Source organism: Ziziphus jujuba, chromosome 11 (genome assembly GCF_031755915.1).
Source record: "Ziziphus jujuba cultivar Dongzao chromosome 11, ASM3175591v1".
NCBI lineage: Eukaryota > Viridiplantae > Streptophyta > Magnoliopsida > Rosales > Rhamnaceae > Ziziphus > Ziziphus jujuba.
The window spans coordinates 2,559,668-2,565,667 of NC_083389.1; positions in this window are offsets into that span (position 1 = coordinate 2,559,668).

Here is a 6,000-nt window from a genome sequence, read left to right on the forward strand (position 1 = left end):
ACAAGAAAGGAAGAATATAAATTTTTATCTTAGCTTTGGTGATGTTAATAAAGTAATTATGAATAAGAAATCATTGCTGACCATGAATTTTAAAGATACTTATTTAAAGATGTCTTTATTGCATAGAACTTTATCTGCATTGTTGGGAGCTTTACTTAGTGGTAATTTGAAACTTTGGGAAATATTGATTGCTAACTTTAAAAGGTGATGTGATTCCGGCCGAGCCCGCTCCACCGATAATCCGCTGGGGTGCTGACTCGACACGGATGAAGACTAGGCCAATCAAAAGAGCTCAAATTAAGAGATTTAAGGACAACCTGGAAGTATTTATACAGGGGGTAATCAATCTCAACAGAGCTTGTCCATACTTGAAGATACACAGCCTATTCTAAGCATCCAAGTGGTGGAAGCCGATACGGACCCGGCTGACGGTTTTGATACATTTTTGGAGTCCGGGAAGCATGAAATGGTTCCAATGCTTTATGGGTTCAATACATATGCCTAAGAGGTCATGGAATCAAGTTAAAGCAGCCTCAAATGCAATCAAAAAGGGCTTGTACGGACAGCTTCAACAATTTGGCCGAATTTGCTGTATTGCTTGCTGGCTTTACTGTATTTTACTGTTTTAGCCTTTTCTTATTTTTCCAAGCATGGGCAACGTGTGGGACTTCATATTCAGCTTATTTGGCATCCTAAAAAGCATCTAGAAGCTGATTTGAAGCTCAAAGAGGTCAAAGATTGATCAAAGTCAACTTGATCAAAAAAGCTAGTATTTTAGTTTCCTAATTATATTCTACTTTTTGTTTTAGGAAACTACCATTATTTTTAGTTTCTATTTATTTATTTTCTGGACAAATAAGATTAGGAAAGTTATTATTTTATTATTTTCATTGTAAATTAATTAATTCCTAATTCAAAATAAAGGAATTAATTAATCCAAATTAGATTAGGAAAAGGAAAGTTTTGGCCAAGGTAGACTTCTTCATTGTGTGGCCGGTTTTTCCTAGGGTTTTTAGGGTTTATTTTGTTTCTTTCAAAGCCTATTTAAAGGCTTATTTTTCATTAATAATATAACTTAAAAACTTTGATTTGATTAAGAAAATACTTGTGAGATTAATTATCTCTTTGTTCTTTGAGAACACCTAAAACACCATTAGAGAATTGGTTGTTTTAGCTTGACTTATCAATAGGTTTTCCATCCCCTATTGTGGCGTCTACATTATACCAAGGTTTCTAACCACAGGTTGGTTAGGGGTTGAGGTCAATTCCATTAGAACTTGAACTTAATTAAAGATCCGGGCTAATATAATACGGGTTTAGGAGCAGGTCGTCCTAGGTTCGTATCAAAAAGTGTAATTTTTACCATAATGAGCATGTATTTCTAGATTTTGTTGTAATAGTGTTTGACCCTGGAGAATTGATTTGGTTGCACTTACGAAAGGAAAGGTTTCCTAAACAAAGAAAGTCAAAGCTCATGCCGTATTATATTGCACCATGTTATCACCTTGGACATATTAGAAAGTTCCATCACTTTGCATATACTAATACTTGTACTGTTGTATTTATGTAATGATTTCTGTTCATCATGCTATTGTATTTGTACAATGATTTGTATTCATGTTTATGATGATCATGGTCCATTTTAACTAGGTTAATATAACCTATGCTGTCTTTTGAATGTGGTTTATTTGCAATTATTAATTACTTATATTTATATTCTCACTTAATAATTTCTTTATGTTTATGTTATCATCAATTTCAATATACTTTTATTTTTAAAATAAGGGCGTCGTCATAATAAAATATATTGCACCATCGTATCACCTTGGACAAGCACCTAATCAGAAAAACGAGGACCTTTTTTGTTTTTTTTTTTTGGTTGCAATTGATTACCTCTACAATGCAGATCATGATCTTAATAGGCTATTTCTTAAAGAGAATTAGGAGGATACATATATATACGTATATTTGTTTTTATTCCAATTCATGATAGTATTTAGAGTAACAGTGATTCTCTTTCCTTCAATGTTTTACCTTGTGCATGTTATTTTTAGATTGAGAATTACTTGTATATTTGTGTAGAGTTTGTTTTGATTGAAAATTAATTATTTGTTTTCTGGTTTAATTTATGCTCAATCATGAATGCTATTGGCTTAATAAAAAATGTTTTATTGGTGAAATTATTATTGCATTTTTTAGAGTTTATCTTTTTTTCCTAAATTTTATTATTGCCTCTATTTTTCAAATATTCACAAATGCATTTAGTGTTCTTGGGGAATTTCAATGGAAGTGAGGAATCAGTTATGGACATTTTTTCCCCAATATCCATCAATTAGTAATTTGTTTCTAATTGTTTCGTTTGTATTTTGTCTTCAAATTTTTTTTTTTAATGTTTTTTTATATTTTAAGAATGAGATGGTATGATTACAACAAACATGCGTGGATACAGTTTATGGTACGACTATAGTAAGCATGGATATTGGTGCGGGTTTTTCAAATTACATTGTAGCATCCCACAAGTATAAATTATATTGTTTGCTTTATTCATGTTATATACAGATGCTTTTTCTTCTTTAATATTTTATGTTTGCAATGTAAATATAGTGTGATATCAATGTCATGTGTGTAATGAAATTTATAATAATATAATCAGTTTTATGCTTATTAGTTAAACATATAATTGAAATTATATAATATCATTAATATTTATTAACATGCACAAGCATAATTCACTACCAATCTGTTGGTCACTCAAATTATATTTCACCAAACCATTCAATAGATACCAAAATAAAGGTTTACAGAAACCCAATATTGATAATTGCTAATGCCAATTATATAAATGAATTGGGTTGTTGAAACATCTTCTCACTTCATTAATTGTTATTGACCAATTCTCAGTCACTAAAAAAGGGATACAGTGACTAACATTTTGGTCATTAAATTGCATTTCAAATTGGCAATGATTATTATTGACCACAACATTCGTTAGTGAAAATTTTCTCGATGACCAAATCATAGTTACCACCAAATGCAACTAGTCACTATACCGATAATGTTAGTGACCACAAAAATGTGTCACCAAAACACTATTTAAGGACGAAACAATTAGTCGTTGAAACTAATTTTATGCAACCAAATGACATTGCTACTAAAACAACGTGACCACGATTTTTTGGTCTCTCAAAACCACTCGCGACCAAAATAGGACGTTTTGCAACCAAATTACTGGTTGTTCAAAGGCTTTTTTTTTGTAATGATCTAAACAAATTTAGACTATACTATTGGGTAGTCATGCAGTAATTCAACCTTCATGAATCCTTTTTTTTCTTTCATTTTAGGTCAAACTCCTTGAGCTATCACCTAATACAGGAAGGGTGATCTTAGAAAACCGCCCTACCTTTTTTTTTTTTTTGTCACAAATATGAAAGTTCTACATATAATTTGCATATTAGAAAGAGTACCCTATATAACACACAAGTTCTCCACCAATTTCTTCTAATCGAGCCTCTTTGTCTGTCATTATACCCTAAGAAGTAGAAAGAATTACAATCCCCATTCCGCCTAAAATTCTAGGCATTCATTGATAGTTAGAATATATTCGTAGACTGGGTCAGCTTATCGGTTTTAAATTTAAAACAGCTTTATACGGTCCTTTCCTATTCCTTCTATGTCGTAGGGTTAAAACCAAAAAATCTTTGTTGTTTTCCTGATGTTTCCGCATTTTTTCAATAAAACCTTCGTATAAAAGGATTTTTAACATTGTTTTCAATAATATTAGTAGATGGTATTTGAACTGTTCTTTTTTTATTCATGTCAGCATTTCATATAGAGATTATTATGTCAGCAATAGTGTCTTTATTCATGATAAACTCATATTATTGTTGTACTCAAATTTTGATATAATCAACATGCTTTTTTTCTGTTTTTCTTTATTTTCTAATTATGAATTCTTAGAGGCATATACGTGAGACTCAACCAATCTCAACTTACTAAATAATCTTAATCAATTTCAGTTAAATACTCAGTTAAATATTATAACTATATTAATTATATTAGTTATGTTATGGTCTATTCTTATAATACTTTGGGTGCTAATGAAACTATTTTAGTGAAATTTTACTATCTTAATTCTCAGGTGATCACGCAAAAAATTCGAGTTCCTTTTGGATTTATTTCTTGATCAATAACAACCGTAACATTGCATCATATCGTATGATCATACAGGTCTCACATTTAAGCTCTTTCCAAGTACGTACAATTACAGCTCTGATCACTTCTGATCATTCTAGAGGTGTATTTGGTACTGCTTCCTTGATAACAGCAACAATAACATCACCAATATGAGCACATCATCGATTACTAGCTCCTATGATTCGAATACACATCAATTCTCGAGGTCCGTTGTTATCTGCTACATTCAAATGGCTTTGGGGTTCAATCATTTTTTTATCTGTTTTTTCAATTAACATAAAGGATGAAGTAAAAAAAAAAAAAAAAAAAAAAAGAAATATTGTTTGTTCAAAACCAAAAAGGAAACCTGCAATTGTTTTTTTTTTTTTCTTTTTCATCCAAAAAACCTTTGCTTTTGGTTCTACGTTCCTATTCCAAAAAAATAAATTGAATTCATATAGGCATTTTTGATGCTGCTGGTGAAATAACCCTTTCGTCTATATTTTCTGCTACTTCGCTCATTTCATTAAGTATTCTACCGGGTTTGACGACAGCTACCCAATATTCAAGAGATCCTTTCCCCAAACCCATACAGGTTTCTATAGGTCTTCTTGTAGCTGGTTTGTCTGGAAATATATGCACCCATACGTTCCCACTGTGGCAGACAATTTGTTTATATAGGTCTGTAATGGGTTTCTATAGGTCTTATTCAATTTGTCGAGATGTGATCCAAGTGGGTTCAAGCGCTTGAAAAGCATATCTACCTAAGCAAATATGATTGCCTTGATAAGATATTCCTTTCATTCTTCCTCTATGATGTTTATGGAATCTGGTTCTTTTGGGGTTATATTTTGTTTATTAATTCCATCTCAACAACAGAATTGAACATGAGAGTTTCTTCTCATCCAGCTCCTCGCGATTGGAACGATTAAAAAATAATATCTATGTATTTATATTTATGTATTTAATGAGTAATATACTGAAAAAATATATTGATTCATGAGATTGTTTCAAATTTCATCTAATCTATTAGAAATTTGTATATCTTTTTTTTGATATATAACTAAACATGGATCCGATTTATAGATAATTTTTATTTAGAGATAATAATATAGATAAAGTCATTTTGTTATAATGTTATAACGAATCTTTATTTTGTTTTGCTTTTTATTATCATATTAGATTGGTTAAAATTTAGAAATCCAATAAAATCAAAATTTTCACGAGTGGAAATTTAGTCTTTCAATATTCAGTTGTAGGATTAGTCTATTTACTCGTTCCGCCATCCTACCCAATGAATCATTAAGATTCATTTTCAATATAATCTTATGTATTCGTAGGTTCTATCATTCCCCTCACTTCTCGATTAATGGTTAAGTCTGGAGCCCCTAACGAAATATGATTTGTTCTCAAGTCAATCCTCTCAGTACTTATTAGCTCGGGGTTCTTAATTCTTTTTCTATGAACATATTTTTATAATTATAGACCAATCAGTATTAATTCTTTATTACATTCCTCATTATGAGATGAATCATAGACCTTACATATTGGAGTCATATATCATTGATATTTGTTTTTTTTTCGCTCTTTCTCTCATCCTTCCATTTATCTGCATATTTTTTTTCTTTACAACTCATACTTGGATTAGTTTTTTCTTTTTTGTTGTTTGTTTATGCAAAAAAGATTTCAGTTCCTACATTGATATGACCAATATATCATATCTCGATTGGTTTTTTATATCGAGATAATGCAAAACGATGAGTTGGTTACTAGTTCTATATTAGTTCTATGTTTATATTAGTTCTATAATAGTTATTAGTTCATACT